The sequence below is a fragment of the Lithobates pipiens genome, unplaced genomic scaffold (genome assembly GCF_037356315.1).
Source record: "Lithobates pipiens isolate NorthernLeopardFrog02 unplaced genomic scaffold, aLitPip1_a1.2 Scaffold_23, whole genome shotgun sequence".
Lineage (NCBI taxonomy): Eukaryota > Metazoa > Chordata > Amphibia > Anura > Ranidae > Lithobates > Lithobates pipiens.
In genome coordinates, this window is record NW_027507785.1 from 27,971,908 (window position 1) to 27,999,413 (window position 27,506).

Consider the following 27,506-nt stretch of genomic DNA (forward strand, 5'->3'; position numbering starts at 1 on the left):
GCCCAGCATCATCTCTCGCCGCTGTCTCCCTCCTCACTGGACAGAATGATCGCAGCAAGGAGCCATTGCACCATTGTACCAGTACCATGTCTGCAATTTTTGGCCTTCTCTTGCAGCATGCCCTTAGCCTCTGACTATCTCCTGTACCATGTCCAAAATCTATGGTCATCTCTTGCAGCATGTCTGTAGTTTCTAACCATCTCCTGTACCACATTCACAATGTATGGTCTTCTCTTGCAGCATGTCCGCAGTTTCTAACCATCTCCCATACCATGTCCACGATCTATAGCTATCTCTTGTAGCACGTCCACAATTTATGGCCATCTCTGGTAGCATGTCTGTAGTTTCTAACCATCTCCCATACCTTGTCCACAATCTTTGGACATCTCTTGCAGCATGTCCATAGTTTCTAATCATCTCCCCTACCATGTCCACAATCTATGGCTATCTCTTGTAGCATGTCCGTAGATTCTATCCCTCTATCATTCCATGTCCACAATCTATGGCCTTCTCTTGCAGCATGTCTGCAGTTTCTAACTATCTCCTGTACTATGTTCACAACCTATGGCCTTCTCTTGAAGCATGTCCGCAGTTTCAAAGCATCTCCTGTATCATGTCCACAATCTATGGCAATCTGTTGCAGCTTGTCCCTAGTTTCTAACCATCTCCTGTATTATGTCCACAATCTATTGCCATCTCTTGCAGAATGTCTATAGTTTCTAACCATCTCCTGTACCATGTCCTCAATCTATGGCCATCTCTTGTAGCAAGTCCGTAGTTTCTAACCATCTTCCATACCATGTCCACAATCTATGGCCATCTCTTGCAGCATGTCAATAGTTTCTAACCATCTCACGTACCATGTCCAACATCTATGGCCACCTTTTGTAGCATGTCCGTAGTTTCTGAAAATCTCCTGTACTATGTCTATAATCTATGGCTATCTTTTGTAGCATGTCCGTAGATTCTATCCCTCTTCCATTCCATGTCCACAATCTATGGCCTTCTCTTGCAGCATGTCCGCAGTTTCTAACCATCTCCTGTATCATGTCCACAATCTATGGCAATCTCTTGCAGCATGTCCCTAGTTTCTAACCATCTCCTGTATCATGTCCACAATCTATGGCCATCTCTTGCAGCATGTCCCTAGTTTCTAACCATCTCCTGTACCAATGTTCACAATCTATTGCCATCTCTTGCAGCATGTCCATAGTTTCTAACCATCTCCTGTACCATGTCCGCAATTTTTGGCCGTCTCTTGTAGCATGTCTATAGTTACTGAGATTGTGGACATGGTACAGGAGATGGTAAGCAACTATGGATATGCTAGCTACAACTACAAAAGGTGGCCAGAGATTGTGGGGATGGTACAGGAGATGGCAAAAAACTATGGACAAGATACAAGAGATGGCCAGAGAGTGTGGACATGTTACAGGAGGATGATCTGTAACTATGGGCATGCTACAAGATATGGTCATAGATTGTGGACATGGTACAGAAGATGGTCAGGAACTACAGACATGCTACAAGTGAAGGCCAGAGATTGCGGACATGGTACTGAAGAGGGTCAGAGTATGCAGACATGGCAAAAAAGATGATCAGAGACTGTGAACATGCTATAGGACAGCCATTCTCAATCAGAGTTCAGTGGAATCTCAGTGTTCCTTCAAAGGGTGTTAGAGGTTCTTTGAGCTGCAGCTGGTTGACCTCCCATCTAATGGTGCCTGCATAGTTCCAGGTCCAATAAAACTTAACAGTGCTAGCGGTGTGACGCCAGTGATCTTTTCAGCTGTCTATAAGGGGGCATACTTCCCCCTGACCATCAATAAATTCATTTTAGCAGGTGTTACCTGAGGCTTGAAAATTATTTTAAGGGATCCTCTGTAGTATAAAGGTTGAGAAAGGTTGGTATAAGAGTTGTTGGAGAGTGACTGTCATAGACTGAAGACACATTACATGAGGTTACTTCTGTTACAGCCCCTTTACAAATCAATGCTTCCATATTTGTGCTCTTTACAGCCCCTTAAATCATACTTGTTCCGCATTTGATATTTTTCTCAGCAAGAGCCATTATAAAAGATCAGACGAATAAACAAAAAAAGAGGACGGACAGCACAAAAAAAAACTAAGATAGTATGAAAGCTGTCTAACTACTAGAACCTAGTCTAAAGAATATTTTTCCTTCACTGGCCTGAGTAAGAACCTAGGAAAGGGAAACACAAACTACTGTTCAGAGGGGCCCCAAGGGCTGCATAGTAAGTGCCAAAGAGCCGCAGGTTGGACACAAGGGTTCAAGGGCATTTTAGTTAGCATGACACGTCAGTTACTGGCTCCAGGCAGAATCCGGGCTTGCATGCTTTTCATCCACTCTTGTTACATTACATGCACAAGGGATTACAGCTTATAAAGAAGGGCTTACAATCTATTTTCCACAGGAAATGTCATTAGGAACCATTCAACAGCCAACCAAATTCCACCCAGCTACTCTTTATACTGTACTGGATCGTAAAGTATTCCGGGACATATCAAGCTGTAGTTCTAAATTCCCCACCAAACCCCAGAAATGAAATTCCTAAGGCATTGCATTGTGAGCTCTCCTACCTACTTCCCATGATCACTGCGTATCTATCTATCTATCTATCTATCTATCTTTCTATCCCTGCTTGCTTCTGCTCCTGCCCACTTCCGCTTGGCAGCAGAGGACCCAAGCCAATCAGGAGGATTTGTTATGCAGTTGGAAGGAAGGCAGCTAAGCTACACAGATTGGTGCCAGAGCTTTTGCAGTGTGGGGATAAGAGGGTGCAGGCCCAACACTGGGGTGCCTGTGCACTACATCATAAAATACGCGGACCCGATGCTGGTGACTGAGCATAGCACAAGTGAGATTGAGATACTGAGAGATCACTGCTGAGCTGGGACCGGAACAGAAAGGACCCGTTACCATGAGTGTCTAGGGGAGAACCAGCGAAGATCATAGCTGAAAGACTGAGCCTGGTGAGGGCCTGTTCAGGGGGACTGTTGTTGGGTCCTGGGTACCTGAGGACAGTAGACCACTAAGTGACCCGGACTGAATTTCTGTGCACCAGGAGTGTTGAACTTAACCATTTGTGCTATCTGACAGTTAATGCCAAAGAGACTGCTCCTTGTTTAGCAGCCCATGAGCCATCCATTGCATACAATCACCCATCCATTGCACACAATTAGCCATCCACTGTAGGGACAGCTACATGTACACCACCTTACAGAAGGGCCCCCATGATAGCTGACTAATCTTGATAATTATGTGCCAGGAACTTGTAGTTCAGGAGTATGCCTTCTTAACTCTGTTTGCATCAGTTTTAATTTGGTTTGGCATCACAACAGTTTGGTGAATTACATTTTATGGGTCAATGTTAACATTATTTAGTATACAATCTTTAAATCTCTTAATTTGCCTGTTTAATGATTTATACATCGTTTAACGGCATTGTCAGTATATATCCTCCCAGTCTACCACACAGTTGCTTGTGGTCTATTTTCTTTGTGCATTATTATAGAGTGATAGCATACTAAATTTTGAGTTTCACAGGTGTGTCAATGGGGACCGAGCAGCTTAAAGAGTCGTGGGAGAACAGAGAACCCATCATATCCTGCGACCCCTACAGAGGTAAGTGCTACGATCTATCTATCTATCTATCTATCTATCTATCTATCTATCTATCTATCTATCTATCTATCTATCTATCTATCTATCTATCTTTTTCCATTCTATATACATGCCTCTAAAACATTAGAGATAACCTTTAGCCTATTCTCTCTACTTCCTTTACCGCATTTTATTTTTTAACTGTAGAAGGAGACAAATTTGCTTTTTTCATTTTATTTTGATTAATGTTTGCTCGGTGACAGGTGCTCAGTATGCAGCCTCCGCCTCCTCCCAGATTGTAGCACGGACTCTGCTGGAGACTGTCTCACCTCTCAGCATTTTAATCATCTCATCATTAGGAAATATGTCACTGCTTTATTTATTTATTTAATTTCATTATATTCATTTTCATCTTATGTGACTTTGAAAAATCAAGGAAATTGGGTCTAACATACAATGTGAAAAAATATATATGAAACACTCAAATTTAAACTGGCCTAATGTATGAAAATCATTCTTAAGATAAAAATGTTCCCCTGAACTGTGGCAATAAAAAAAAAGTTTAAGTGGACTCCTACATTAAACTCCATCGTCACCCCATTCAGACCATCCTGTCCCTGTAATTAATTTAAAAAAGCCCAAAATACTTTTCTGGGCATCCATGGTGGTAGTTGAGTGACCAAATGTCTATTCGTTGGTCACATGATCTTAATGGAAAGGGCCTCAGGGATTGAACCTGTCAATGGAGAAACTTGGAGGCTGACCTTGTTTCTGGACCAGTTCAGAAACTATCACGGTCATCGGAAGAGCAAAACAATCAGCCAACTAGAATTTTTTGAAGGAGGTCAGCACTATCATCCTCCATATTTCTCACATGACCAGTTTACTTGATGTTCAATGAGAGCTGACCAATCGGTGGAACTGCTTAAAGTGTATCGAATAGATTTTAATCTTTTTGCCTTCTTTATAATAGCCAATTGTTCTCCAAAGCAAAAAAAAGATTTTATGACCAATGCCCAAAAGTAGAATATAATGGAAGATCAAATCCGGACATGATTTGTTGGAGGATGGGCAGGATGTTCCTGGAAAGAAATCTCCCTCTCTTGATGAGCTTTCAGTTTGAAATGACTTTGAGATCATTCAGAATTCATGGAAGGGGCAATTGACTTGCTTCTGTTGCTTTTGCAATTCCATAGACTTATATGAGCAGAGAAGAACATACCGTATTTATCGGCGTATAACACGCGCCGGTGTATAACACGCACCCCAAGTTTAGGAGGGAAGTTTAAGGAAAAAAACTTTTAGGAGGCAAGTTTAAGGAAAAAACCTTACATTTTAAATGCCCATCAATGTAGCCTTCCACTGTCCCCCTGCAGCCCTATACTGTTCTCCTGCAGCCTTCCACTGTCCCCCTGCAGCCCTACACTGTCCCCCTGCAGCCTTACACTGTCCCCCTGCAGCCTTACACTGTCCCCCTGCAGCCCTACACTGTCCCCCTGCAGCCCTACACTGTCCCCCTGCAGCCTTACACTGTCCCCCTGCAGCCTTACACTGTCCCCCTGCAGCCCTACACTGTCCCCCTGCAGCCCTACACTGTCCCCCTGCAGCCCTACACTGTCCCCCTGCAGCCTTACACTGTCCCCCTGCAGCCTTACACTGTCCCCCTGCAGCCTTACACTGTCCTACACTGTCCCCCTGTAGCCTTCCACTGTCCCCCTGCAGCCTTACACTGTCCCTCTGCAGCCTTCCACTGTCCCCCTGCAGCCTTACACTGTCTCCCTGCAGCCTTTCCCAAAATTGCAGCATGGTTAGTTTTAAATTTACCGCCGCCGCCGAGATCTTCAGCTCCTCCTGCCGCCACCGTCGAGATCTTCGGCTCCTCCCGCCGCCAACATAGACCAAGCCGAGCCGAGGGTACTCGGCTACTTGGCTCTGCTCGCAGTAACGCCCCCGTCCCGCCCCTGTGATGGACACAACACCGGGCCAATGGCGGGACGTAAAGGCTAGGAGGCGGGACTGGGCGTGACTGAGAGTGGAGCCGAGTACACATTACACTCAGCTCAGCTCGGTAACTGTCGGCGGCGCTCCATAGACAGCGCAGATCGGCGGGGGGATCGGCGTATAACACGCACCCATGATTTTCCCCCGATTTTAAGGGGAAAAAAGTGCATGTTATACGCCGATAAATACGGTAGTTACACAGTTAGTAAGGTTGAATAAAGACACCAGTCCATCCAGTTCAACCTGAGTGAGTGTCTACAGTTGTCTCTATCCCTGTACATTGCACACTCACGTCGGACCCTACCCTCAAAAAGCCCACAATCCAAGGTCCCTATTCATATACTAGGGCCAATCTTGGACAGAAGCCAATTAACCTACCAGTGTGGGAGGAAACCGGAGGAAACCCACGCAGGCACAGGGAGAACATGCAAACTCTAGGCAGGTAGAGTTGTGGTTGGGATTCAAACCAGCAACCCTTTTTACTGCTAGGCAAGAGTGCTAACCACTACACCACTGTGCTTAGGGTGAACCAAAGCCTGTCCACCATGACCTTTAGATATGATTTTAGCAGTGAGCTGTCCTTGTAATTTATGGTACAATATATTTATGGTAAGCAAATGTTGTTTGATTTTGGATAGAATAGGGCAGTGATGGTGAACCTTGGCACCCCAGATGTTTTGGAACTACATTTCCCATGATACTCCACTACAATGCAGAGTTCATGAGCATCATAAAAAATGAAGTTTCAACACATCTGGATTGCCAAGGTTCGCCATCACTGGAATAGGGCAAGGTCTCTAAACCAGGGTTCCATTGACCCCTAAGGTTCCTCCAGAGGTTGCTAGGTGTTTCTTGATTTCTGCCTCCCAGATAAGTTCCGTTGGTGTTTTTAGCTATCTGTAAGGGGGTAATTCTTTCCAATTGACCATCTCACTTATGTATCATGAGTTGTTGATAAAATAATTATTAGTATGGGTTCCCTGAGATCTAAAAATGATTTCAACGGTTCCTCTGTGTTGGAATGGTTGAGAAAGGCTGGACTAGGGAATAGTTCAAATCTCTGACAGGTTCTTTATGTTCTGTCACTTATGGTGGCGTTTTCCCTCACTTTTGTCTCTGGAACAGGACAACTATCGAAAGTCAGAGGAAACAGGAGACCCGTTGAAAGATTTTTTTCCCTCATAACTTCCTATATACTTGTGAAAACTATACAATTCTGCGTATTCCATAACTTTTTACCCAGTGACAATGGTCACCAGAGCAGATTGGGACAGTTTTATACCCCATGCAATAGGTTCTACCACTGACTTACCCTAGCCAAAACTAGAAAAAAAAAGAAAAAGAAAAGAAAAAGTATTGCATAGAAATGCAAGGTCTACATTACTGATAGCTCCCCACCACCCTAAAAAAAAAAAAAAAAAAAAAAAAATTCTTCAAAAAGGCTACCAAAAATAAAGCTTTTTAAAAATAAAAATAAAAACCTTAACCAGGATTTTGTTCACTTCCTGTAGGTGATGATGATGTCCCAAAGTCTTACTGCTGCCTCCGAGGAGAACTGGGGATTGAAAGCCTACCAACAGCGAGTTTTCATGGGATTTCGAGTGCCCAACCTAGAAGGGAGTGGCGAGTGGAGAGTGACAGTGAAAAGGCCCACAAGAACAAAATAAAAGCCACATCTAAGGTTTTTTGTTTTTCATTTTTTTAAAGCTTTATTTTATTTGGGGGGGGGGGGGGGGTAGGAGGGTCAGTATAGGGGACCTTGTATTTTCATGCAAGCTCGGTAAGGTGAGATTTTTTTTTACTTTCTACATACATATGTAGGTGAAGAATGATGACATTTATTTGACATTGGAGGATCACAGAATGGCATACAGAGGCATTTTAGCAATAAGTCACAGTCACATGAAGAGCAATACCATAACCTTTGCATATAACAGGCTTGATAAATTCTGCATAGGCAGCTGACATTCAGAGGTATAAAGCTTTGTACAGAGGATTACAGTACAATATCATATTAAGATCCCTCTAGCGGGTGGGGGAGCAAATCCAGAGAATTATGGGGAGATATTCAGCAGATCACACATCAGCCAGCTAGACCAGATTTTGTTGACTTTTAAAACTAAAATAAGTACATTTAAACACAGGAATAACCAAATGAATCTATGGTGTCCGTCATGAGAAAGTAGGAATGCTGGGCAGCTTCCAGTATAAGAGGATGGTTATCTGGGCATAGAAAGGCATGTAAAGAGTTAGGTGGATCTTAGTAGCTCCAGACAGTCCATCAAACCCAAGAAAAAATTGGCAGGGTCAGCCATCAACATGGCAGTAATAACCCGTCACCAATAGTCCTTGATCTTTGTGTAGCACTCAATCAGGTAGATTTAGTTTTTGGCTTCACTGTACTCAGTCATCAGGTCATCTGCTTTTTTGGTCTGGTGAGGTCAGTGGTTGACTGTTCCTGTCTGCCGCTGGAAGAAGCTTCCAGAACATTGAATGGACGGGCCACACTGCATTATACATATTTATCAGACCACAGCAATGCTCAGAAGATGGCTGGAGAAGTGATAAATATTTGGGAGGACTGCTCAAGGTGTTCTTGTTCTGGGGCTGCCGTCCCTGGGATACAGCCTGCTGTTGCTGTTTGGGCCTCAACAGGTGCGGGGCCGAGGGCCTGGAGAAGACATGCTAAAATGATTTTTGCTTGAGGGACTCATCTTGGAGTGTGGTCTGGAGAAGGCTCTTCATCTTCTTCACTGATGAGACTCAGGTGGAAGCTGGATAACAGACAGACCGGAGGCATTGTATCACCTCCTTGCTGTGTGCTTTAACCCCTTGAACTCCACCACAACCATAGTTGCCATCACTTGACTTGGTTGTTTGAAAGGGGTATAATTCCTGCTCCAGCATGTATAGACCCATAGCCACTGACTCTGCAGCTAAAGGTGGTAGCAGTTCAGAGTGTTAAAAGTGTGGCTCAACCGTAGGGTTTTACTGCAGTGGGTGCAACTATTGGGAAAAACATATGAGACATACATACATACATTGCCTTGAAAAAGTGTTCATACCCCTTGAAATTTTCCACATTTTGTCACGTTACAACCAAAAATATATTTTATTGGGATTTTATGTGATAGACCAACACAAAGTGGGGCATTATTGTGAAGTGGAAGAAAAATGATAAATGGTTTTCAAATTTTTTGACAAATAAATATCTAAAAAGTGTGGCGTTCACTTGTATTCAGCCCCCATGAATAAATACTTTGTAGATCCAACTTTCGTTGCAATTACTAGACTTTTTGGGGATGTCTCTACCAGCTTTGCATATCTAGAGACTGACATTTTTGTCCATTCTTCTTTGTAAAATAGCTCAAACTCTGTTAGATTGGATGTGAACAGCAATTTTCAAGTTTTGCCATAGATTCTCAATTGGCTTTAGGTCTGGACTTTGACTTTTCTAACACGTGAAAATTCCATTGTAGCTCTGGCTGTATGTTTACGGTCGTTGTCCTACTGGAAAGTGAACCTCCAACCCAGTCTCAAGTCTGCTGCAGACTCTAACAAGTTTTCATTTAAGATTGCCCTGTATTTGGCTCCATCCATCTTCCCATCAACCCTGAAAAGCTTCCCTGTCCCTGCTGAAGAAAAGCATCCTCACAACATGATGCTGCCACCACCATGTTTCACGGTGGGGATGGTGTGTTCAGGGTGATGTGCAGTGTTAGTTTTCTGACACACATGGAGATTTTGCTCTTAGGCCAAAAAGGTACATTTTGGTCTCATCTGACCAGAGCACCTTTTTTCACATGGCTTCTTGCAAACTGCAAACAGGAATTCGTATGGCTTTCTTTCAACAATGACTTTCGTCTTGCCACTCTCCCATAAAGGTCAGATTTGTGGAGAGCACGACTAATAGTTGTCCTGTGGACAGATTCTCCCACCTGAGCTGTAGATCTCTGAAGTTCAGTTCAGAGTTACCATGAGCCTCTTGGCTGCTTCTCTGATTAATGCTCTCCTTGTCCGGTTTAGGTGGACACTTTCCATTGGACTCTTTCCATTTTCAGATAATGTATTGAACAGTATTCCGTGAGATGTTCAAAGCTTGGAATATTTTTCTATAATCTAACCCTGCTTTAAACTTCTCCACAACTTTATCTCTGACCTGTCTGGTGTGTTTCTAGGCCTTCATGATGCTGTTTGTTCGCTAAGGTTCTCTAACAAATCTCTGAGGGCTTCACGGAACAGGTGTATTTATACTGCAATTACACACAGGTGGACTCTATTTACTAATTAAGTGACTTCTGAAGGCAATTGGTTCCAGTAGATTTTAGTTATGCCGTGTACACAGGACCGGACTTTTCGACAGCAAAGTTCTGACAGAACGAATCCGTCGGACAATTCGATCGCGTGTGGGCTTCATCTGACCAGTTCTGTCCAAAAATCTGACGGACTTTAGAAATAGAACATGTTTCAAATCTTTCCGCCGGAACCAGTTCCTATCGGGAAAACCGCTCGTCTGTATGCCGGTCCGACGGATCAACAGCGACGCAAGGGCAGCTATTGGATACTGGCGATTGAACTTCCCTTTTCTAGTCCTGTTGTACGTCATCGCTCTAAACGATCGGACTTTGGTGTGATCGTGTGTAGGCAAGTCTGTTTCAGTGGAACTCCGTCGAAAAAGTCAGTCGAAAAGTCTGTCAGAGTTCATTCCGATTGAAAGTCTGGTCGTGTGTACGCGACAATAGGGGTATCAGAGTAAAGGGGGCTGAATACAAATGCATGCCACACTTTTCAGATATTTATTTGTAAAAAAAAATTGAAAACCATTTATCATTTTCATTCCACTTCACAATTATGTGCCACTTTGTGTTGGTTTATCACATAAAATCCCAATAAAATATATTTACGTTTTTGGTTGTAACATGACAAAATGTGGAAAAATTCAAGGGATATGAATACTTTTTCAAGGCACTGTAGAATCAATGAACACAATGAAATAACTAGGCTGCAGATGGCAGTAGGTCCATGCTCAATAGCGATGCTGCCTGTAGGGGATGTAAGTTCAGTCCATGACATGTGCTGCTTGTATGATCCTCTCCCTCAGTTCCTAAAATGGAGTCTGAGCTCCCAGGATGCACCTGTTCCCTTTTCTCAGAATGAGGGATGATGGGAGCTCTTATTAAAGCTGAACAGTCTCTAACTTCTGTAAAACAGAACATTTTAATCTGGCTCATCTAGTGGGCAAATTTAAAGCGGGACTCCGCGTTTTTTTTTTTTTTTAAAAGCCAGCAGCTACAAATACTGCAGCTGCTGACTTTTAAAATAGTGACACTTACCTGTCCAGCGCGCCCGCAATGTCGGCACCCGAAGCCGATCTTTAGATCGTCACTCGGGTGCTGCCGCCGCCATCTTTGGTATTAGGAATCAGGAAGTGGATCCTTTCGGCTTCATTTCCCGGTTCCCTACTGCGCATGCGCGAGTTCCGCTGCGCAATAAGGACGGTCCCCGCTGCCTCTGGGATCTGTGTGTTTCCCAGCAGGCAGCAGGGCACTTGCGGAAAGGGGCGTAATCTACGCCCCTTTCCGCAGAGAGCTATCCCGGAAGTGGGTGCAGTTACCTGGATTATCCAGGTAACTGCACCCCCCTCCCCCCTGAAAGGTGCCAATTGTGGCGCCGGAGGGGGGGAGGATTCCGATGAGCGGAAGGTCCATTTTAGGGTGGACCTCCGCTTTAATATTGCAGGCAGGGCAACATGATGAATTTCCCTACTGAAGGCCGAACATAAAGACTAATTGTTCTGTGGTCCAGCATAAGAACTGGGAGGGCTAATTAGACCTATCAGCCAGATATAACAAAGTGCTTCCAATGGCATATTCAACAGTTCAAAAGGGAGCAAATAAGAGACGTTCATTGTTAGGGTTTAGACACATTTAATGGCTTCTGAAGCCACCAGGGTAGGATGGTGTCTGACAACAAGCTCCTATTTCCTGCTACAGGACATAAACCTAATCAAGCCAACGTATGCATCCAGAAACAAAAGACAGACGTAGGGAAACAGCTTTCTGCTTTCCACTATTATTACCGAATTCTGTATTTTTGCCTGGAGTTTACCTTTAGAGATCTGGGAAAACAGCAACAGATGGGCAATTAATTCCATTCCAAAATTTTAGACACAGCACCGACCAGGTTGATGCAGCCCGTGTTGTAAATCTGTTTATTTTTTCTAGTCATCGACCATGAGAGAAAGCCTTTCAACGAGGAATTCTGCTGCGGCTGCTCCAGCGTCTGCTGTTCAACAAAAATAAACCTTGAACTGTTTCTAACATTTATTTTAACTCTGAGGCCTATTATACTGTCACCGAGCCCCGTGTTAATCCCCATTATCTCCTCAACAACTGCAAAATTATAGATCGGGGAACCGGAAAAAAACAAACCGCGCTTGTTTTTGGAGAGATCTTAAAAAAATAAAGGTCAATTAAACAAAACAAGAAAATTTAGACCAAAATACTTTCACAAATTTGGACCCAACATATGGAATTACTTATAGTGGTCCCGTCACATGTGAAGTGAGATCTTCCTATATAAACCTTTTTACTTTTTCAACTTCTGATTCTGTTGGAATGTTATCAACGGGGGAATATTGGTCGTTTTTGGTGCTTTTTTTAATATCTGAATTGCCTTATCAGTCCGAAAAAACAATACTCGTGAAAATACAATTATGTAAGTCGCGGAACTGTAAAAGCAGGACTCAAGTTAACCACTTGCTTACTGGGCACTTAAACCCCCCTCAGTCCCAGACCAATTTTCAGCTTTCAGCGCTGATGCACTTTGAGTGACAATTACGCGGTCATACAACACTGTACCCAAATGAATTTTTTATCATTTTTTTCCCACAAATAGAGCTTTCTTTTGGTGGTATTTAGTTACAGCTCGGAGTTTTATTTTTTGCTAAACAAACAAAAAAAGATGCAAAAAAAAAAAAAAAATCATGTTTTAATAGTTTGTTATAAAATTTAGCAAACGGGTCATTTTTCTCCTTCATTGAAGTGCGCTGATTAGGCGGCACTGATAGGCTGCATTGGTGGGCACTGATGGGCTGCATTGGTGGGCACTGATGGGCTGCATTGGTGGGCACTGATAGGCTGCACTGGTGGGCACTGATAGGCATAGTTAAGGCGGCACTAATAGGCACAGATAAGGCGGCACCGATGGGCACAGATAAGGCGGCACTGATGGGCAAAGATGGGCACAGATAAGATGGCACGGATGGGTGGCACGGATAAGTGGCACGGATGGGTGGCACGGATGGGCACTGATAGGTACCACAGATAGATGGGACTGATGGGCACTGATAGGTGGCACTGATAGGTGGCTCTGATAGGTGGCACTGCTGGGCACTGATGGGCGGCACTGCTGGGCACTGATGGGCGGCACTGCTGGGCACTGATGGGCGGCACTGGGGTGCAGCACCTGAGGCAGATTTTGGGTGGCACTGTGGGTGGCACTGCTGGGTGGCACTGTGGGTGGCACTGTGGGCACTGCTGGGTGGCACTGTGGGCACTGCTGGGTGGCACTGTGGGCACTATGGGCACTGCTGGGTGGCACTGACAGGGGGGCACTTACTTTATTTCAGGATGGCACTGCGGGTGGCAGGTGGGCACTGGCAGGGGGCAGGTGTCCTTTTACATTGCTGGCCGTGATCGGGACTGATGTCCCGAACACGGCCGCCGGCGATCGGCTTTTTTTTTTTCTCCTCGCGCTGTCAGCGCGAGGAGGAATACTAGCCGATTACCGGCTCCGTTTTATCACATGATCAGCTGTCATTGGCTGACAGCTGATCACGTGATAAGGGGTCGGGATCGACCCCTTACACGGATCGGTGATCAGGCGAGTCTCACGGACTCGCCGATCACAGAGCGCGCCGCGCGCGCCCCTCAGGGGGCGCGCAGGCCGCTCGTAACCGGGACTACGTCAATAGACGTAGTCCCGAAAATGTGGGTCCGCGCTATTGCCGTCATTTTGCAATAGCGCGGATCCCAAGTGGTTAAACAAAGTATATGGTTACCCCTCCAAAATGATTGAGTTCAGGTGTTTCCAGTGAAGGGTATTCATAAGTATGCAAAGATATTTTGGAATATTTGGAAATTGAAAATTTTGGAAAATTTTCTCTTCCAACCTTGTGGTAACAGTTTGGGGCAGTCTCTTTTCTGTTCCAGCATGACTGTGCCCCTTTGTACAAAGCCAGCTCCAAAAAACATGGTTTGATGAGTTTGGTGTGGATGAAACTTGAGTGGCCTTCAGCCCTTCAACCCTACTGATGACCTTCAGGATGGATTAGAATGCCTACTGTGAGTCAGGTCTTCTCCTCCAATATCAGTACCTGTCCTCACAAATGTTTTGTGGAAATGAGAAATGAGGCCAACTCCATATTATTGGCCATTGTTTTGGAATGGGATGCTGAATAAGCAGATATAAGGCTCGGTTCAAACAGGGGCGACTTGTCCAGGCGACTTCGCCACCTGACAAGTCGCCCCCGTTTTGTACTACGGAACCGTTCTAATAGGAGCGACTCGAGTCGCTCCGACTTAGAAAAAAGGTTCCTGTACTACTTTTGCGGCGACTTCGGGCGACTTGCATTGACTTCTATACAGAAGTCGTTTTGCAAGTCGCCGCTGAGGTCGCGGCGCTGCAAGTCGTGCCGCGTCCTGTGTGAACCGAGCCTAAGTGTGATGTTCAGGTCTCCAAAAATATTTAGCCATGTAGTGTTTATATATGTGAATTTTGACCTACTGAAATATTCGTAGTTATGTTTTTGACCACTCCTGTGATCCACAGGAAGGTGACAACACCATTCACATTTTGCATCCCCGCAGCTTCCTGTGACACATTTTCTCTTCCAGCCTGTTTATTGAACATGGACACACTGGTGAGGTACTCCTTGTCCTTTCTTCTCCTGTAAACTGGACCTTAAAGTAGGAGTCTACCCTAACACTAAAATCCCTGCATCTACAGATATCCACAATCTAACACTACCCAATCTAGCCCTGTAAAGAAGAAATCAGTAAAAAACATACTTTTTTGAAGCCGATCTGGTCTGATCTCCAGCGGTGGAAGCTCTGCAGAGCCTCTGCAGAACCGACAATGGCTGTGAAATGAATGGGGAGTGATGTCACTATGGGGCTTGCGTTGTTGACTGCCTCCTCTGCACCCACATTCACAGCCAAGCCGCAGCTAACAGTTCAGCATGGGATCAGGTGGGAGCGGCTTCAGAATAGTTATGTATAGTGATTTATTCTTTACAGGGTTAGCGTTAGATCGCGGATGTCTGTAGATGTAGAGATTTTAGTGTTAGGGTGGACTGCTACTTTAAAATTGAACCCAGTTAAACTGCTTCTTTTGATTTATATATCTGTTTACCAGTGTAGGCACCTCTGCCAGATAATCAGGCAGTGGCGGCCCGTCCATAAAGGGGGCACGGATACCACTTCCCCTGTCCATGCGTTCGGCCCCCTGATCTACATATCAGGGCACCGCACTATGGATTCCAATGTGGGGTGGGTGTTGTTTTGAAGCACCTGATTAGAGCCAGAGGCTCTAATAGGCTTAAAAAAAAAGTGGGTTTGGAACGTAGAGCATTTCGCCCCGAGCTTACCCAGTTGTGTGACGATAGCAAACAAATTTTTTATATTTTCACACTAAAGTTCCTCCCTGACATCCAGAAGGTAGGTCATGAGACCTGTTTCCCGATTGGCCAAAGTGTCAGGATTGGATGCCTAGCGCTTAGGCGAAAGAGACACGGTGGCGGAAGCCAATGGAGGAGCGGACACCGGAGCCATTGCCTGCACACAGCAAGGGCCGTGCTGTAGAACACCACAGTCCACCACATACAGTAGATTGGGTAAACGCCCGTGGGGGGTGTTATTGGCCCGCCGCCGGGGAAGGAGGGGGTGTATAGTAGTACTACACCACTGGCTGGTTGTTTGCCGCCCCCCCCCCCCCCCCCCCCCACAAAAGATAAAAACATCCACTGCAATCAGGCAGATCTTCAAGCTTCATTGTAGCAGAAAAACAGGTTAGGCCAACTGGAGTGGTGACAGCGCAGTGCTGAAGAGTTTGTTTTACAGGCCTGCCATTATGTGCTAATTTACGGTGTATACTGGTACATTATGTCATAGAGCTCCTGAAAGGGTCCATTAAAAAAACTATTTTGCAAAGTTTTTTACACTTTAAGCCAACAGGTGGTGCCTTAGACTTGGTTTTGTCTTCTTCATGCTCTCACGTTGTTGTTTACAGAACTAAATAGCTCAAGCTAAAAATCTATTTACACAAGTGAATGAGTCATCCCTTATCGGGGTGACTCAGGCTGAAGCTTCAAGCAAACAAATGGAACATTTTTAATGCACTCACTGTTGTACGGCCATAGCCCCACCCCTGTACTTGCAGTGTATTGATGCAAAGGTAGGTGCTGATATCATGTCAGTGCCACTTTCTGAATCACCCAGGAGCACCTACTGCCGGGAGAAGACTGAAGAGCACCCAGTGGGGTTGATTTACTAGACAAATAGACTGTGAATTTTGCAAGTGCAGTTGCACTCTGCAAGGACATTTGCTCCAGAGGTTGGTAAACAATTGAACGCTCTGCTGTCTTCCATGATCCAATCATGTGCAAGAACCAAAATACAGTTTAAAAAAAAAAAAATTCCTTGCATGTGATTGGATATTCTTTGCAAATTGAAGCGCCACTTAATCTATGAAGTTCTGGAGCAAATGCCCTTGCAGAATGCAACTGCACTTGCAAAGTGCACAATCTAAATGCCTTTAGTATCTCAAGCCCCCATGAATCACATGACTAACATAAAAACGCAAAAAAAAAAAAACTCCAAAAAGCTTAAAACTATAAAATAAAAATGGAGGGGCTTGGGGGGCTTTTCTTTTTTTATTTTCCTGCAGTGGGGAAAAGTGAGGTCACTGACCTGTCTGTACTATCTAGCAGGTGTGTCCAAATCACAAATCTATGGCAAGGCAATTACATATTTTTTTTTTTTAGAACATTAGTGTGTATTAAATTAATTGGCCAGAGTTCAGCTTTAACAGTTGTCCAATTATAACACATATAAGGACAGAAAATAAGTATTTTACATTAACTAGAATAATTCTTGAAATAAGCAAATTCTGCGAAAAAAAAAAAAAAGAAGGTGAATATCTTTTCTCATTATTATGGAAGTAAAAAAAAAAAAAATTAAAAATATAAAAAAAGCATCTGATTGGAAACGGAATTTAGCATTACAAAACTGTATTTTCTCCTGATAATATATGCACTCCTATCCTTCAGAGAATTAACTCATTAGCAGAAGCGTTGCATAGCGATACGGTATGCGTGAAATATTTTTTCCCCGACTTTCACACTCGGTGTAATAAATAATTATTCATAATCTCTCTTCACAAGTATTATTCTTCTCATTATAAGGTCATGCATAATAGACGGCAGGTTCAATCTTCCTGCATTCAGATTGTACATTACTCCTGTGTTTTACCTGAACCTTGTCATTCAAATGGAGCCGGTCTAAGATGTTTTTTTTTTTTTAATTTTTGAATATTTTGGAAGTTTGATGTTTTGAATAGGGCAGGAAAAGATTCTAGTCCCTGTTAGTTTTATATATATATATATATATAAAACTAACATAATTAGAAAAAGTTTCTATATATTTAATTGTTGGTAGAATAGGGAATGCTTAAAGCTCAACTCTTCCCTTCAGTCTTGCACAGTTGTACCGGCTCCTCTCCTAGATTGAAATGGCTTACTTTGATTTCACTGCACACTGTGAGCTTCTCACAATGTGCATTAGAAGCTGCAGGAAGCCAGATAGAGCTACCATCCCTCCATCATCTATCTCCTTTCTCCCCAGCCTGGCTCTCCTTGGCCCACCCCTTTCAGTCATTGGATTTCAGTTCTTTCTATCATTCAGTTGTTAGCTCCTCTTGAGATGGGAATGTACCAAGTGGCGGCCCGTGCATTAAGGTCGTTGCCCCCTCTCTCCTGCCACCCCTCTATCACCAATAGATATATTCATGAATTGCGTGAATCTATCTATGGCCGCCGCTGCCACCCCCTATTCAGGCACCCGGCCCCTTTTCGGGTCCCTGAATTTCAGCGGTGGCGGGGGGTGCTTTTGAAGCACCTGATTAGAGCCATAGTCTCTAATAGGCGTCAAAAAAGGTGACCTGCGAGCGCCATGCTGGGCGCTTGCAGGTCACTCAGCTGTGTTAGAAAAGTGAATGACTATTCGCTTTCCTGACACTAAACCGCCTCTCCGCCAATCAGGTGCTCGGGTTTGTGACCTGTCACCCGATTGGCTGAAACTATTGGACACCTATCAGGAGGAGAGGACGGGAGATGAGGATGGCAGGAGACGCATGGAGGACCCCCACAAAGGACCCCGCTTGTCGCCGTCATCCGCTGCCCCACCAAAACAGGGTAAGTGCCGGGCAGACGGCAAGCGGACGGGGTTCACACTGGGGGGGGCATTCAAGGGCACACTGGCAGCATTTGATGGGCACACTGGCAGCATATGATGGGCACACTGGCAGCATTTGATGGGTACAGTGGCAGCACATGATGGGCACAGTGGCAGCACATGATGGGCACACTTGCAGCATTTGATGGGCACACTGGCAGTGTTTGATGGGCACACTGGCAGCGTTTGACACAGTGGCAGCGTTTGATGGCACAGTGGCAGCATTTAATGGGCATAGTGGCAGCATTTGGCACAGTGGCAGCATTTGAGGGAACAGTGCCAGCGTTTGATGGGCACAGTGGCAGTGTTTGATGGGCACAGTGGCAGTGTTTGATGGGCACAGTGGCTGCAATTGATGATTTTTTTCCAAAAAATGTTTGCGACCCCCCAAAAATTTTGAGCACTGGCATGTACAATATGTAAAGCACTGCATACATTGTTGGTGCTATGTAAATGCCTGTACTAAATAAAAATGAATTACAATAGCAGAGAGTGATCAGACAGAGGCGGGCCTGATGGGGCCAAACAACGCAGAACTAATCTAAAAGACAAGGAAGACAAGATCTAGCAGCACGTCACCAGGTCACCAAGTGTCCATCTGTAATCAGGAAGTGGCAGCCAACTCCTGAATCCAAGATGGCGGCACGCAATAATTGTTACATGTAAAACGGAACCTTAAAGAGTAACGCCACTATTGTTCAGAAAAAGATATTCCCCTCTGGGTGATCTATGTCCGTGCACTAACAGGTCATGTTTTCAGGCTTTCCATTATTTTGCACGGGGGATTTGATCAGTTTCCCTGCCTTAGTAATCACCACAGCTGTTTCATCTGAGGGAAATCCTGAAAACATGACCTGTTGGTGCGCCTTGAGGACTGGAGTTGAGAAACACTGATCTATGTACATTGCAAGGGTTTTAACAAACTTTGTTGCAGATTCCTACCCTTTGTCATTCTGATAAAATAAATGTTTAGTTATCTGTGTCCACGTGTCAAGCATGGTGGTGGGAGTGTCATGGTCTGGGGCTGCATGAGTGCTGCCGGCACTGGGGAGCTACAGTTCATTGAGGAAACCATGAATGTCAACATGTATTGTGACATACTGAAGCAGAACATGATCCCCTCCCTTCGGAGACTGGGTCGCAGGGCAGTATTCCAACATGATAACGACCCCAAACACACCTCCAAGATGACCACTACCTTGCTAAAGAAGCTGAGGGTAAAGGTGATGGACTGGCCAAGCATGTCTCCAGACCTAAACCCTATTGAGCATCTGTGGGGCATCCTCAAATGGAAGGTGGAGGAGTGCAAGGTCTCCAACGTCCACCAGATCTGTGATGTTGTCATTCAGGAGTAGAAGAGGACTCCAGTGGCAACCTGTGAAGCTCTGGTGAACTCCATGCCAAAGAGGGTTAAGGCAGTGCTGGAAAATAATGGTGGCCACACAAAATATTGACACTTTGGGCCCGATTTGGACATTTTCACTTAGTTACCAGCGATTTAGACATTAATGGCTGTGTGTTGAGTTATTTTGAGGGAACACCAAATTTTCACTGTTATACAAGCTGTACACTCACTACTTTACATTACAGCAAAGTGTAATTTCTTCAGTGTTGTCACATGAAAAGATAGAATAAAATATTTACAAAAATGTGAGGGGTGTACTCATTTTTGTGAGATGCTGTACATTGCAAGGTTTTTAACAAACTTTGTTCCAGATTCCTAATGTTTGTCATTCTGGTAAAATAAATGTTTGGTTGTCTGTGTCCACGCGTGAATCTGTATGGGAGTGGCTTTATAATTATCAATCAGCTGCTGCGCCTGCCGGGCACTAATGAGGTAATTGACAAGGTCTGCATCCCTTTACACGGTATTTTCCCTATGAGAATATCACACCAAAAAATTACATTTTTGTTGCAGGAGATGCTCAAAATCTGATTTGTATCTTAGCGCAGACTTCTGGGAAAATCAGTGAGCCAATCACACAAGCAGAAATTGACATATCTGGGGGATGTTCTGTACCCCATCCGTGTACAGAACACCTCCAGGTAGCCATATTGCATTGCATTTGTCAAAAAAATTACAGTGGCTGCAAACTGAAAAGGAAAGGTAAATTTTAATAACATTCAATCACATTATGACTTGTGTCGCAATTGTATACACTATATTTTTTTTATTTTATTTGCTGCTTTTTTCCCCCCAGGAAAGTGGAGTTACCTTTTAAAATTTCACAGTAGTCATTGAATATATTTAAAATTAAAAATAGGTTTTAAATGGTAGGAGACGTCTTTTAATGACGAAACGTGTAGGGTTGAGCTTGGCACGTGATGTCATTGCGGCATCGGAAGGCAGCGGAGTGCGCCCATCTTTTGGGTTTGAAACTTTCCCATATGAGTTTCAATGCTGTTTTTAACCTAGATTCAGGTGAGTGGCTTTTTATTCTGGAACAAACTGAAATTTAAAAAGCTTATTGCGCTATGAGGAGGCTGTGTCTTTTCAATCGAGATACAAACACTGTGGATTCCAACTGATGTATCGTATTTTGGGTAGACACTTTTATTAATGGTGTGACCACCTTGATTCAGCAGAGTTTTAAGTGGATATAGTGGCTGATGATGAAACGCGTAGGATGGAGCTTCCCACGTGATGTCAATGCTGCACCGGAAGGCAGCGGAGTGCGGCCATCTTTTGGGTTTGAAACTTTCCCATGTGAGTTTCAATGCTGTTTTTAACCTGCATTCGAGTTTTAAGTGGATATAGTGGCTGATGGATTGCATAGTTCCTGAAGCCATTTTTGGATATTAACCACTTCAGCCCCCGGAAAGGTTTACCCCCTTCCTGACCAGGCCATTTTTTGTGATGCGTCACTGACACGGTCGTGTGACGCTGTACCCAAATGAAATTGAAGTCCTTTTTTTCCCCACAAATAGAGCTTTTTATAGAGGTTTTTTTTTGCGCTATAAACAAAAAAAGGCCGGCAATTTTGAAAAAAAAAACAAAACAATATTTTTTAGTTTATGCTGAAAAATATACCCAATAAAAAAATGTGAAAAAATCAAATGTCTTCATCAATTTAGGCCAATATATATCCTGCTACATATTTTTGGTAAAAAAAATCCCAATAAGCGTATATTGATTGGTTTGTGCAAAAGTTAGAGCATCTACAAACTATGGGACATATTGACGGAATTATTATTTATTTTATTTTTTTACCAGTAATGGCAGCGATCGGCAGCGAGACTGCGACATTGCGGCGGACAGATCAGACACCTAACTGACACTTTTTGGGGACCAGTGACACCAATACAATGATCAGTGCTAAAAAAAAATGCACTGTTACCAATAACACTAGTAGGGAAGGGGTTAAAATCTGGGGCGATCAAAGGGTTGAATGTGTCCCTAGGGAGTGCGTTCTAACTGGGGGGGGGGGGTGCTTTGACTGGGAGAAAACAGAGATCTAAGCAGAAACACAGAATCTCCATCTTCCCCTCTGGCAGAACGGCGATCTACGTTGTTTACATAGGCAGACCGCAGCGTGTGCGTCTCAGACCCCATGCACCAAATCATGTACGGGTAAGGGCAATTGGTTCCGCTAGAATTTATTTAGGGGTATCAGAGTAAAGGAGGCTGAATAGAAATGCACGCCACACTTTTCAGAAATGTATTTGTAAAACATATTGAAAACCATTTATAATTTTCCTTCCACTTCACAATTATGTGCCACTTTGTGTTGGTCTATCACATAAAATTCCAATAAAATACATTTACGTTTTTTTGTTTGTAACATGACAAACGTGGAGAATGTCAAGGCTGGAAAGAATATGGCCCGAGTGCTTTCACACTGAGGCGCTGCGCTGGCAGGGCGTCAAAAAAAGTCCTGCAAGCAGCTTCTTTGCAGCGCTTTTGGAGCGGTGAATACACCGCACCTAAAGCGCCCCTTCCCATTGAAATCAATGGGAAACGCCTGCAAATCGCTTTTGGCAGCTGCGCTTTGTGGGCGATTTTAACCCTTTATTTGGCCACCGGCGGGGATTAAAAGCAGCCCGCTAGCACTCGAAAAACGCTGGTAAAGCGCTGCTAGTTTAAGCGGTGCTTTACCAGCGTTTTTCATGCACTGGCAGTGTGAAAGGGCTCTAACGTGACAAAGTGACAAAACGCCTCAGATCTACAGTGATTGCACTTCTAAGTGCACTTGTAGTGCAAAGTGGATTTGCCTTTCGGAAATATCCCCCTGTATGTGCACATTGGTGTAACTTGCTAGAAAAAGCGCTGCACTTTTTATGTTTTTCCATATTTTTATATTATATAGATATATATATATATATATATATATATATATATATATATATATATATATATATATATATATATATATATATATATATATATATATATATTAGTTTTGGTCATAAAAAATAAAGAAATTAAATATATGCCTAACTCCCCCATCCCACTCATTCTCCCGAACTAATTCCCTGAAATACAGGTGACCATCGGAAGACGTGTTTACAACCCTCTACATGAATTGTAATACCCAAAAATGTGGAACAGCATGCAAGAAAATCTATGAAAATCTCACCAAATATTTTGTTTCATATAAATATTGTAATAACAGCTCGCTAAATGTACTTACCAAAATTGCCTTATAATTTCCCTGCGTTTATACCTCTCAGTATTTGTGGGGGGTAGGCGTGTTTTATTTATTTTCAGATATATCACATCTTATTGCAATTAAAGGTATCGGTTTCTTTTATAAGTACTGAGACTACCTGAGGTCTACGTACAGAAATGTTTCTAAGAGTTTAATACATAATCTGTTTACTTCAATTTTTCAATTATCTTCTTTTGTGCCTGAGCGGCAGACGTAATCTAGCCTAGGAAAGCAGCGGGGACCAAAGGAGGGAAAATGAGAGTGGGTGGGAGGCTGGCACAGTGTGTGCCACGTATTTAGATTTGATAAAATTACAGATAAAAGTGTGTATTTAAATGATAATCACTATACAGATACTCTATGTTACCAAAACTATTGGGACACCTGCCTTTACACGCACATGAACTGTAATGGCTTCCCAATCTTAGTCCGTAGGGTTCAATATTGAGTTGGCCCACCCTTTGCAGCTATAACAGCTTCAACTCTTCTGGGAAGGCCGTCCACAAGGTTTAGGAGTGTGTCTATGGGAATGTCTGACCATTCTTCCAGAAGCGCATTTGTGAGGTCAGGCACTGATGTTGAACGAGAAGGCCTGGCTTACAGTCTCTGCTTTAACTCATCTCAAAGATGTTCTATAGGGTTGAGGTCAGGACAGTCAAGTTCTAGGGTTGAAGTCAGGGCAGGTTGTATGTTTAGGGTCGTTGGCCTGCTGGAAGGTGAATCTCCATAGTAGGTGAGGTTAAAAAAATACACAAGTCCATCAAATCCAACCTATGTGTGTGATTATATGTCAGTATTACATTGTATATCCCTGTATGTTGTGGTCATTCAGGTGCTTATCTAATAGTTTCTTGAAACTATCAATGCCCCTCCGCTGTGGCCACCACCTGTGGAAGACAATTCCACTTCCTGGCCACACTTACAGTAAAGAACCCTCTACGTAATTTAAGGTTAAACCTCTTTTTTTCTAATTTTAATGAGTGGCCATGAGTGTTGTTAAACTTCCTAAATTTCTATTGTGGAGTCACCAGTACGGTATTTGTATATTGAAATCATATCCCCTCTCAAGCGTCTCTTCTCCAGAGAGAATAAGTTCAGTGCTCGCAACCTTTCCTCATAACTAATATCCTCCAGACCCTTTATTAGTTTTGTTGCCCTCCTTTGTACTCGCTCCATTTCCAGCACAACCTTCCTGAGGACAGGTGCTCAGAACTGTTCCTCCACACCAAACTCCAGTTCCTCCAGCTCCTTTAACCCAAACTCGCTTATTCATGTCTTTATGGACCTTGCTTTGTGCACTTGTCCAAATAATTTGGTGGAGGGGGGATTATGGTGTGGGGTTGTTTTTTCGCAGTTGGGCTTGACCACTTAGTTCCAGTGAAGGGAACTCTTAACGTGTCAGCATACCAAGACATTTTGGACAATTTCATGCTCTCAACTTTGTGGGAATAGTTTGGGGATGGCCCCTTCCTGTTCCAGCATGACTGCCCACCAGTGCACAAAGCAAGGTCCATAAAGACATGGATGAGTGAGTTTGAGGTGGAGATACTTGACTGAATTAGAGCGAAGACTGTGAGCAAGGCCTTCTCGTCCAAGATCATACCTGACCTCACAAATGTGCTTCTGGAAGAATGGTCAAACATCCCCATAGACACACTCCTAGACCTTGTGGACAGCCTTCCCAGAAGAGTTGAAGCTGTTATAGCTGCAAAGGGTGGGCCTACTCAATATTGAACCCTACAGATTAAGACTGGGATGCCATTATAGTTCATGTGCGTCCCAAAACTTTGGGCAATATAGTGTACTTCATCATTCAGACATTGATTAGAGTGGGACACAGAGTCAGTGGCGCATGAGGGTGGGGGGACATTATATAGCTACCCCCTTCCATTCAGACCTGCAATCGTAGTATATGACAGAGGGAAGTCTTCCAGCACCAACTTCTTTTGAGTCTTTTGAGTTGTCATGTGACCCAATTGCAAGAATCAGAAAGGAAAGTGATGCTAGAAGATGTTAAAAGGTGATCCTCTATGAACCATGTCCTTTAGGAACACCCATCTTTCACCTTACCCACCAATCACTGTAAGACCACGGCACACTTGCATGGTACAGAAATCTGTCCCTACAATAAAAGGTCTTGTTGGGTGTGCTGCCCTCAGTTGTCTCCTGCTTGGTTCCATTTTTATTCAGAAGAGCTTGGAAGGAAATGCACAAACACAAACTGCCAGTTCCTAACATTTTCTTAAAGTCCACCTCCAGCGTTATTATTTTGTCTTGGAGCAGGTTTTTATTGCATCCTGTGTTCCTATTGGAGGAGATTTGCCCTTTCTTGCTGTTCCTGTGATGCCCATAGAAAAATGGTGAGGTTACAGTCACCGGAACAAGAAGAAAGGGACAGCAATAAAATGTCACCAATTCTAACGCTTCCTCATTCTACTAATATGTGTTTTTCTTTTTATCTATGACCCTGTCAGGGAGATTTTCTATCGCTTCCTACCCTGACAGTTGGGTCACTGACAGTGATCTATCTGTGGCCCAATCTCACCGATGGGGAGATATGTCACAGGTATTACAATCAATTATTTATTCCTTTGACCTTCCAGCCCAGTCCAGATCTCAATTCTCAACATTTTTCAAGCCTTGAAGAAAGTTGTATCTTGCAACCCCCAAAACATGTTGACCCTCTTTTTCCATTATTCATTTTTTTAAAAAACACTCTGGAGTCTACAACCACTGGTTTGTTGCCCTTACTGCTTTTTATATTTAAAAAAATATTTAAAAAAATAAATTTCTCACTCATTTAAATTGTATATGAAGGCAATTTATTAACTTTTGGATTTAGCATGGAAGGGCTAGTCCCTTTGCACCCCCCCCTTACTGCCTGTCTGAAGGAGGCCTCTAGGATTTGTCCTGCTGACCACTGGCACTGGCACTGAAAGTGGGAAGAAATCCAAGAATTTTGGAATTGTCACCAGAGCAAGGGCTAGTTTCCTTCAAAACATTTCTTTGGACACGCTTTGTTTAGGCTCTCTGAACGCCAGTCAAAGCTCCACTAAATAAAATGGTTAGCCTACAGTTATGTTTACACCTTGCTTTTGCTTGGTGCTTCAATGAGGCTTCGATGAGCCTTTGGTGGAGCTTTGATGGGGTTTCGATGAGCCTTTGATGAAGTTTTGGTAGAGCTTCGATGGGGCTTCGAGGAGGCTTTGGTGGGGCTTCAAGCAAGCTTTGCCATAGACCTCTATGGATGCTTTGAAGAGGCTTTGACGCACAACTAAAGTGACATGGGGCATAATTTTTGAAGCAGAGCCAAAGTAAAGCAAAAGCAAGGTGTAAACAGGACTGTAAGCTAACCATTTTATTTAGTGACAGGAGCTTTGACTAGCGTTCAGAGAACTTTAACAAAGGGTGTCCGAAGCCTTGTTTTGAAGCAAGTGTAAACCAGCCTTGAATGTGTGTTGAAGCCGAAGCAAGTGTAAATGAGCCTTAAGAGGCGAGGGACAAATCTTCTAGTGTTGTCAGATGTTTCTGCAGCAAGTTGGGAATTCTCTTAATTTTGGAGAGATTTCCTTGCATTTCCTGTTGTGTCCCTAGTACAGGAAGTGAAGAGGAGTCTCATCAGGGGTACACAGACAGCAAAAAAAAAAAAAAAAAAATTAAATAGGGGTTTTAACTGTTCTCCATTCCATCTAAAACAGTGGTTCTCAACTCCTGTATTCGGTCCCACTAACAGGCCAGAGTTTAAGTATTACCTTGGGGAGATGCAGACTAGAATACTGCAGTCATTGTGCAGCAAAATGAATCAATTGTGATGTATTTCAGTTATCTTGCAAACCTGGTTTGGACAGGAGTTGAGAACCACACATCTAAAACAACCAACAAAAAGTTTGGGCTTTACATATATTTTAAAAACTGTAGAGAAAAAAATGTTGTCTGGAGTTAAAGCGGGAGTCCGCCGGGACTCCGTGTTTTTTTTTTTTTTTTTTTTAAAGCCAGCAGCTACAAATACTGCAGCTGCTGACTTTTAAAATAGTGACACTTACCTGTCCAGCGCGCCCACGATGTCGGCACCCGAAGCCGATCTGTAGATCGTTTCTCGGGTGCTGCCGCCGCCATCTTGGGTATGGGAATCAGGAAATGGAGCCTTTCGGCTTCATTTCCCGGTTCCCTACTGCGCATGCGCGAAGCGCGCTGCGCAATAAGGACGGTCCCCGCTGCCTCTGGGATCTGTGTGTTTTCCCAGCAGGCAGCGGGGCACTTGCAGAAAGGGGCGGGCACTTGCGGAAAGGGGCGTAATCTACGCCCCTTTCCGCAGAGAGCTATCCCGGAAGTGGGTGCATTTACCTGGATTATCCAGGTAACTGCACCCCCCTCCCCCCTGAAAGGTGCCAATTGTGGCGCCGGAGGGGGGGAGGATTCCGATGAGCGGAAGGTCCATTTTAGGGTGGACCTCCGCTTTAAGCTTTGTACATTAATGCGGACCTTCACCCACCACACTTTCCACTCCTCTCCCCATCCTTTCTTAGAATTGGAAGCTATTTAAATGCTTAATTTGTATTTTTTACCTTTTTGGGGGGAAAACATTCCTACACTTCCTGTATTTTTGCCTAGACAAGAAGGGAAAAAGAAGTACCCACAACCTCCTGGTACGTCAGGCCGCGGGGTATTCTACTGCATATGGACCACATCATCTAGGGGATAGACTGTCTCTTCCTGGTT

The 27,506-nt window shown here is 43.8% G+C and overlaps 1 protein-coding gene across 10 annotated transcripts in view; it reads right to left on the minus strand.

Moving 5' to 3' along the window:
* TENM4 (teneurin transmembrane protein 4) overlaps positions 1-27,506 on the minus strand; it is a 2,098,843-nt gene that overhangs the window by 564,203 nt on the left and 1,507,134 nt on the right. The window lies entirely within an intron of this gene.